This window comes from Diadema antillarum, unplaced genomic scaffold (assembly GCF_040938485.1).
Source record: "Diadema antillarum isolate AM-2024a unplaced genomic scaffold, OU_Dant_1.0 seq00001105_RagTag, whole genome shotgun sequence".
Classification (NCBI taxonomy): Eukaryota; Metazoa; Echinodermata; class Echinoidea; order Diadematoida; family Diadematidae; genus Diadema; species Diadema antillarum.
The window spans coordinates 761,735-770,970 of NW_027271921.1; positions in this window are offsets into that span (position 1 = coordinate 761,735).

Genomic DNA, 9,236 nt, shown 5'->3' on the forward strand with positions numbered 1-9,236 from the left:
TTCCCTGGGTAGCTCCCCGCCTTGCCTCCTGGACAGACTCTAGCCGAGCAGGGTGACCCAATGGTGGGCTGACGTACTGGCTCCTGCATTCATCCACATTCGGATACCCAGACTCCTTGATCATGGGAACAATTAAGGCAATTTATACAGTTATATGCTACCATATTCCTCGCATTTATTCCTACACCAAGCCTTACAATTACAATACACAGCAACAGAGGAGAATTTCATGATTGGTGCAAAGCACAATTACGCTATTTCTTTTGCTTCACTTACTGTACGAGCTGAAATTTTCGCATACAGATATTTTAGTGAATTGCTACATGGAGGACATTTTCGGGTGTTGTTAATTTCGCGGTTGCGAGGTCTAACTAGCTATTCGTGTGTTGTTCTTTTCGCAATTCAAAGGCGATTCACGAAATTTGCGAAAATAAAACCACCGCAAAAATTTCAGTTCGTACAGAACTTGGCTTTTTCATCAGCATTCAATAATCACTGAACTGTGACTACCGTGAATTGTGTCAGCCAATGCAATGTCATATGAGTTCTTAATAAAGCAAGTCACCCATAATTCGACCATAATGACATTAATGTGGTTAAAAATTCTACTGCCAGCTACAGAAACCTATGGCATGCTTTTGCGTGCCGTCAAAATTTGGCATGGCACAGAGTCAGAGAATCGAACCTTGTCCTCAGTGCTGTCTTTTCTTTTTAGTTCTCAGGGGTCAGGTAAATATTTTTAAAGGTTTAAAAAAGTAGAACTCAAATGGCACTGCACTAAATGTTACACCATGGGCGTCACCAAGGGGGGTGCGTTGGGTGCGGACGCACCCCCCTTCAGACCAAAAAAACAAAAAAACAAAAATAAAAACAAAAATCACAACTTCAGTCTGCGAGCGACCTCAACGCCGGACGCTTAACATTGTTTTTTTTTTCGCCAGGGGCAACAAAATCATGGGCAAAAACGATTCTCATCCTGGGCTCTGTCAGCACTGATATAAAAACATTGGAAGGGCAAGTATATTATAATTTTGCCCCCCCATAATTAATAATTAGTGAGATGAGAATATTTTCTTGCTTTTTGAAGGAAAAAAAAAGTTGTACTGAGTTGTCTCCATAAAATGTTCGAGGGGCAGGCGCACCATGTCTGCCCCACCCCACATAATTATAATTCCCGAGATGAAAAGATTTTCTTGCTTTTTTTTGTGTTAGAAATCTGTCCAATTATTTTACCCAAAGAGTGCACCAGATGGCAGGTTGCTGAATTTCAATTCTGATAAAGCAGAGTCTCTCTCGTTTGGGAGAGGAATACCTCTTCCCACACCTTCCCCCGTTCGGTCTATTTTCCATGGACTTAATACAACTATCAGATTGACACATTTACAAATCTTTCATCGAAAGTGTGCGCCAAATCTGTCACTTTACTTGATAAAAGAAATGCAAAAGTTCCGTCGTGGGGGAGGGGATATCTCCTTTCAATTAACAATCAACCCTTTCCCAATGGCGTAGCCATGGGGGAGGGGGTGCGATGGGGCAGTCGCCCCCCCCCCCCCCCCCAAAAAAAAAAAAAAAAAAAAATTGACCGGGGATTTGGAAGGCGGAAAAAAATATAATCGAATATGGGAGAAGTATCTTACCACCCTTCCATTGCCTTGTCCCTTCTATATACACTTAGTACACTATATGGGGAATGACAATTTCCGGATTTTCCACAAAAAGTGTGCTTCAAATCGCTTTATTTCAATTCTAAAAACTCAAAACCTCCGTCGAGCGGGAGGACATCTTCCCCATAAGCTCTACCTCACTATACTTTGTACATACACAGAGAGGATGCACACTCGGAATAAGAGCCATTAACATTTCAGCGAAAAAAAAAACTATTTGTTTAAATTATTATTTTTTTGGAGGGGCTGCAAAAATTCATGTACAGTTGTATTGCACCAAAAGTTTGCACCAGATCGCTGAATTTCAGGTCTGAAAATACAAATTCATCTTCGTTTGGAAAGAGAAATGCCCCTTAGTACACCCTCGCTTGCATGCTTTTTTCTTTTTAATTGCTTAACAGACAGCGTTCAATTCAGTGTAAGAATTAATACGAGACGTTAATTTAAATTACACCATTTTATAGGCAAATTGTTTAATAATGATTTACAACAAAATGTACTGCTACCTTAAGCTATGGTCACAACCCCCAAAATCAGCCTGCTCGGCGACCGGTCGGCGAGTTTTTAGCCAATTTCGATCGGAGAACGACCGGTGATCAACCAGTGACCAAACAGGCACCACTGATTTTTAGGAGTTAAAATTTCAGCGGCGACCGATCAGTTTTCACTCGCTGCCCAAAATACGCTCGGTGTCCGAGCGGCAACCGCCCAGGCACTAACCTAATCGAGCTGTCGCTGCCGAGCGATTTAGGGAACAAAAGTGATAGAGACAAATGACAAACACACAGAAGAAAACCAAAGGAATAGATCGAGAGGTCGCCGTCAAGCGATTTGGGGACTAAAAATGATAAAGATAAAAATGACCGAAGAACTGAAGGAAAACAGGGACTACATGGGAAAGAGAATCCAGGGCAATGTAGAAGAAGCAGGGGGAGGGAAAGAGACTCAGCATCTCAACATCTCTGCAACCAACATGAGGGACATGGAAGATAGGGACAACCACTTTGGGGCAAACGAGATGAAAGCTAAAAGTTAGTGTAATACAGTTAGTAATATATGGTTTGGTTATCTTATTTAAAAACCATATTGAATGAAGAAGTCATGAATGACAAGAGATGTGGAAATGAAAACATGGCATTAAAATAAGAATGAAAAAAATACTGTTAAGTATAGAAGCAAACAGAGAAATTTTGGGAAATTCTAATCTATTCTAATCTTTGTTCCATCTTTGGTTTCCTCCCTTTTGTAATTTGTTTGATTTCCTAATTTTTCTAGTTATCTGTGGCTTCACATAACCGAGGTTTGGTAGTTTATAATTTAACTCATACTGTTAAGTATAGAAGCAAACAGAGAAATTTTGGGAAATTCTAATCTATTCTAATCTTTGTTCCATCTTTGGTTTCCTCCCTTTTGTAATTTGTTTGATTTCCTAATTTTTCTAGTTATCTGTGGCTTCACATAACCGAGGTTTGGTAGTTTATAATTTAACTCATAAATCTTTAGCCTCGAGTTTTATCTTAATTTATCAATTAATGGATTTTCTCAACACAAATCACATATATGGCTACATGAATAAAACCAGGTAGCTTGTGAGAAATTTCCGGCAGAGACCGGCGGGCGGCCGCCGGTACGCCTAAAGGGACACCGGTAGATGACCTATCGATCACCCGTCGGTCGCTGAGCGATTTCGTAAGAATCGGCCGGGGGATGGTGGGAGATCGTTCAGTTGCCAGTTGAGCATCGCTCGGTGACTGCTCAGTCTCTGCGCGGAGAAGATCCCCATATTTCGCACATTTTTTACCTGAAATCGACCGGTGATCGATGGGAAATCGACAGGGCATCGCTCGGACACCGCTAAGGTTCTATGGCCTGCTCGACATCTCCAAAAACTGCTGGGCGGTACCAAGATTTCAGCGGAGATCAAGCAGGCTACACATCGGTCGGTCGCCGCTCTGAGTTGTGACCGTAGCCTTAGTGGGACTGTTTCAAGTCGATAAAACACGCAAAAACCTGTATCAAATTGCACCATTTACAACATCATAATGCCAAAAGTTCTCACCATGGGAGGGGGACAACCATCCCCCACACCTTAAACCCTCGCTCGCTCCGCTTGCTCGGCCTCGGTCGCGTTCATGACACCAGTGAGATACCATTCTATAGGCAAGTTGTGTTCATTAACAGTTTACATCAAAATATACTGCTACCTTAAACAAGTGGGAATGTTTCAAGTCGATAAAACACGCAAAAACCCGCATTAAATTTCACCATTTACAACACCAAAATGCAGAAAGTTCTCACCGTGGGAGGGGGACACCGGCCCCCTCCAACCACTTCCCCCATCCTCCCCTTCGCTCAATCCAATGGGAGGGGGTGTGGGAGGGGGACACCCCGCCCACACTCTCCCAAATGCTCACTCCGCTTGCTCTTGCTTGGTCGCGTTCATGATATTCAGTGTAAATACTAAAACAGGAAGTTTATTTTGATGATACAATTATAGGCAAATTGTTCAACAATAATCTACATCAAAATATACTGCTACCTTACACAAGTGGGACTGTTTCAAGTCGATGAAACAAGCAAAAACATGCATCAAATCGCACCAATTACAACATCAATATGCAAGAACTTCTCACCGTGGAAGGGGGACACCCCTCCCACTTGCTCACTCCCCTCGCTCTTGCTTGGTCGCGTTCATGATATTCAGTGTAAATATTAAACAGGAAGTTTATTTTGATGATACTATTTTATAGATAAATTGTTCAATAATAATCTACATCAAAATATACTGCTACCTTAAACAAGTGGGACTGTTTCAAGTCGACAAAACAAGCAAAAATATCCATCAAATTGCACCATTTACAACACCAATATGCAAAAACTTCTCACCGTGGGAGGGGGACACACCCTCCCCCTTGCTCACTCCGCCCGCTCTTGCTTGGTCACGTTCATGACATTCAGTGTAAATTGCACCATTTACAACATCAAAATGCAAACATTTCTCACCGTGGGAAGGGGGAACATCCCCCTCCCCCTCTCCCCCCCCCCCCCCCTATTCACTCGCTCCGTTGTCTCGGGCTCGGTCGCTTCGCTCCCTCGCATACTAACACCCCCCCCCCAAAAAGATAAAATCCTAGCTACGCCGGTGTCCTTTCCCCAATTGGTTTACCTTAAAAAAAAAAACACGTAAAAGTCTGGGGATTGAGAGCTTCCTGAATTCCAAATGTCTGTCCAAAAAATTTCGTTACATTTAGTGTCAAAACGCACCCCCCTTGGAAAAAAGCTGGTGACGCTCCTGTACACCAATTCCAGGGTACAAAAATCGCAATCATGCATCAATAAAAATATTAGTCATTACCAACACTCAACAGTACAACAGGGGAGGGAGTGAGAAGAGAAGGGAATATGAATATTAAACCTGTTTAGTGTTAGTAGAGCAGAAGACAGCTCAGACTGAGTAGTGAGTCAGACAGTCACCAGTGGAAAGGCCAAGCTAAACGACGTAGTAACGTTAGAATTTTCAAGGTTGAGGAAAGCAGCTAGCAGGCTACCACCATCAAGAAGAAGTACTGTCTGTGAACCGTGGAATGGCTGCAACTGGCAGACTATTAAGTTTACATTAGTAACGTTACGTAGTATACGTACGTGTATGAATGGGGATACATTCATGCAGCCGAGCAAAGGCAAAAAGCTGAGGAGAGAGAGAGCCACTGCTACTGCTGGCACTGCACTACAGTGCTACACCGTACAGTACGTGGAGTGCACAAACAGGGTCGAAGGACTGTAACGATATTACTGTGAAAATGAATAGCATACTTCCTACGTCTCACGATGTAATAATACGTATCACATTAGATGGTCTGGGTGACGGTTTGGATTTAGGAACGAGAAGCAAAAAAAAAAAAATATAATAACCCTTTCTGCTATTAAGTTTCAGAAATATTTTCACACTCACCGACTTTCTCTTTCATTCAACTCTCCTCAGCCAGCTAGCTAGCAAGTGACGACGGTCACATATACACAGTACAAGTACGTACGTGTGTACTCAAGTATCGAGTGTGTGTGTGTTTGCGTTGAGTGTATGCACAACTTTAAAGGTCATGAACTTTGTGCTCTGTAAAGTGATGAATATTCATATAATTATGTGGCATGAAATGTGTGAATCGTGGGGACCCGGGCGCCCCCTCCCCCATGGCCCCCCTCCCCCATGGCCCCCTCCTCCTATGCCCCCCCCCCCCGGCCTTGGTAGATTTTAAAGCTATTGCTGTAGGGCTTGAAGTATTCAATGACAAAGAAGGAGACACAGGCTCCCGATTTATCGCGGCTTTACAATTACCAATTAACGAAAATCTAGTACAACTTGAAATTTGAAATTGAGACTCCAAACTCGAAACTCCATACTCGAAACTCGAAACTCGAAACTCGAAATTCGAAACTCGAAACTCGAAACTCGAAACTCGATACTCGAAACTCGAAACTCGATATATAGTAGTACATCGTGTAGTAGTAGTAGTTGTAGTAGTAGTAGTAGTAGTAGTAGTAGTAGTAGTAGTAGTAGTATAGTAGCAGTACTGTAGTAGTAGTAGTAGTAGTAGTAGTAGTACTGGTAGTTACAGTATAAGTAGTAGTAGTAGTAGTAGTAGCAGTAGTAGCAGTAGTAGCAGTAGTAGTAGTAGTAGATAGTGATAGTACAAGTATAGAACAGTTGTAATAACAATAATGATCATGATAATATGACGATGATATTGACACAACAATAATGATAATACACGTAATAATAATAATATCATATAACGACACCTATGTTTCCTTTTAATGCATACATTCATATATTTTGTTCTGAGTTATACTGTTTGTCATTTCTGTTTCGTTCTAGTCTACATGATTGACTCCTTCTGCAGTTAATGAATTCTATTCTGGTTGTGACCTCATCTGTCAATCATTGCTGTAGGCCTACTGATATGTATGTTTAACAAAAGATATTGGAATGCACCTTCCCCTCGACTCAGCATATGTTTCTGTGATATTACTGTGACTAATAAAAGACACGACGAGGGAACAATAAAGCCATGCTCGGTCTCTGGGAGGGTGCATTCCTATTATAATGTCTTTTGTTAAGTACCTTAGCAATGATTGACAGATGAGACAACAACCAGAATCTTGGTTTGGGAGATTTTTGTGGGTGTATCCCATTAATTTGAAGAAAAAATAGAAGAAAGATTATTTTAAAATATAAGGATTATTTCTAGATATTCGTTTCACCGCACAGGTGATGTTGAGGGTATTATGAATCAACACAAATCAACATGCATTGTCATAAAACCTTGAAGCGAGTGAAGAAAGAAAACGCACATGTATGTACATAAATACACATTGTCTTACAATGACATTAGCAAGCAGTAATGCTACAGAGCAGTTTCACTTTCTTTTTCTCTTGGTGACGAGAAAAGGAAGTGAATGCTTGGAAAAGAAAAAAGTAGAGATTAAACGTATAATACAGAATGATCATCTTCAATGAGTTTCAAAACTCATATTGATGCCAAGACTACATGCGTCCTTACCACATCCTTGTCAACAATGAGGTTGTGACATGACAGACTTTTCCTAACTTGAATCGTGCACTGTCAATGTATACTCTTAAATAGGAAAGCAACGGTTAGGAATAACAAAACCTTCGTTCGGCAATTCTTTTGATATTCCTTTCAATTAATTTTTTGTGTGTCTTAGAACAAATCAATTAATTTCAAAGGAGCTCAGTTATACTTTTCATATGTGCAATATATATACTCTCCTCATCATCAAGAGCTTTCAAAACTACACTTCCAGTTAACATTCATTCAACTTTTTGGTGTCATTTTGAGTAAAGTAAAATGCTTGACGTGTTGATGGACCTAAGTAGACCCGATGTATGTATATATATATATATATTTAATTTCCCATGAGATAGATGACATAAACACACAAGAAATATCACTTCAAAACATATAGTTGGATCACGGATATTTGTTTGAGTTTCTCTATCATCTGCTTTCCCATCAATGTATGGGAGAGTATATCATTTAAGCTGAACTAACTTTGCATATGTTATGATGGGATCCTGGGTCAGTCGGGATTGATATAGTACTTATCTGTCAATACATGGCGGACTGATTTGCATGCAGTGTACGCTTACTTTACCTCTGGTTTTATGCTCCCATATAATCACTACATTAGTACTCATACTTTGAACTCGCTATGATTTTGATTCTAGATAAAAGTGACTCGTATACTTGTGTATTTATATGCTATTTTTCACTCAGTTCTTATTCTTTTTCTCTTGTTTGTTTTTCTTTTTTCCTCTTTCTTTCTCTTTTCTTTTACTTCTTCTGCCCTTTGTACCTTGCTATAATCGCTTTCATATAGTTTCGTCATTGGTATACTTTGTGTCCTATCTCCATTGCAAAACAAATTTCCATCGGTATTTTTTCCTGGAACCCGCGATAACAAGCCATACTTTTGCGGATCCTTCATCACATGTTAGAGAATTGTCTTTTATGTACATATGTATGGTACTATGGCTGACACACTTTCTAGCCATGACCCGCTTTATCCATATTTTGTATCTTTTTGTTTGTATTTTTTGTTGTTTTTGCTTAGCATGTGCATAGATGTCAAGTGAAAGATGAAAATAAATCGAGTGTAAGACCAGTGCAGTTTCAACAGTTCAGTTCAATTCAATTCAATTCAATTCAATTCAATCTTCATCAGTCTGTGGAGAAACAATTTGACTTAAAAGAATGATTATGAACATGTTATTTTGCGTGGGGGAGTTGTTTTGTTTTTGTTTCGTTGTTGTTGTTGTTGTTTGTTTGTTTGTTTTTTTGTTTGTTTTTTTTTTTTGGGGGGGGGGGTAATCAATGTCCTGTTGGCCTATCCATTGAGTTACGGTTTAAGTGGTAAACTAAAATGTTTATACAACTGAATATCTTGCTCATTGTATTGATACATCAGCTGACCTGACAACATTATTGATTGTAATCAAACCTGGCAGAGCTGTCACTCCCTCAGTATAGTGTGGCATGTGTAAGAATCCCACGCATTATGAGGAGTTTAGTTATTAAACCATATTATTAATTTGGTGAAATCATTTAATGTATGTGGACGGAAAATACCCACCTCATATCATGGAATAAAAATCTAGAATTTTTGAAGATAGACTGGAAGAACAGACAACTTCAATGAGAAATACTCTTCTTTTTCATGTAATGGCTATAGATCAGAACATATCAGTTGTTGATTTTTTTTCTTCGATATTCATCTTTAGAAGAGATTATTGTACATAAAATAATACATGTGACTTAAAATGGAGTGAAAGGATTATACTATACGCGTAACTATCCATTTTGCTTTCCTTCAGGATCGGGGGGGGGGGGACTGGGCTTTGGGATGGTGCAAGGGGGCTACTTGAAATATTTATGTGACAGGTACACTTATAGGCCTTTAGTGTATAATCAGGGCTTAACATAAGCGGTGGTGTGGCCAGGGGGCACCAGTGTTCCACGTTTTACAAGCGTGGCTTTTTTAGTGGAACACTGT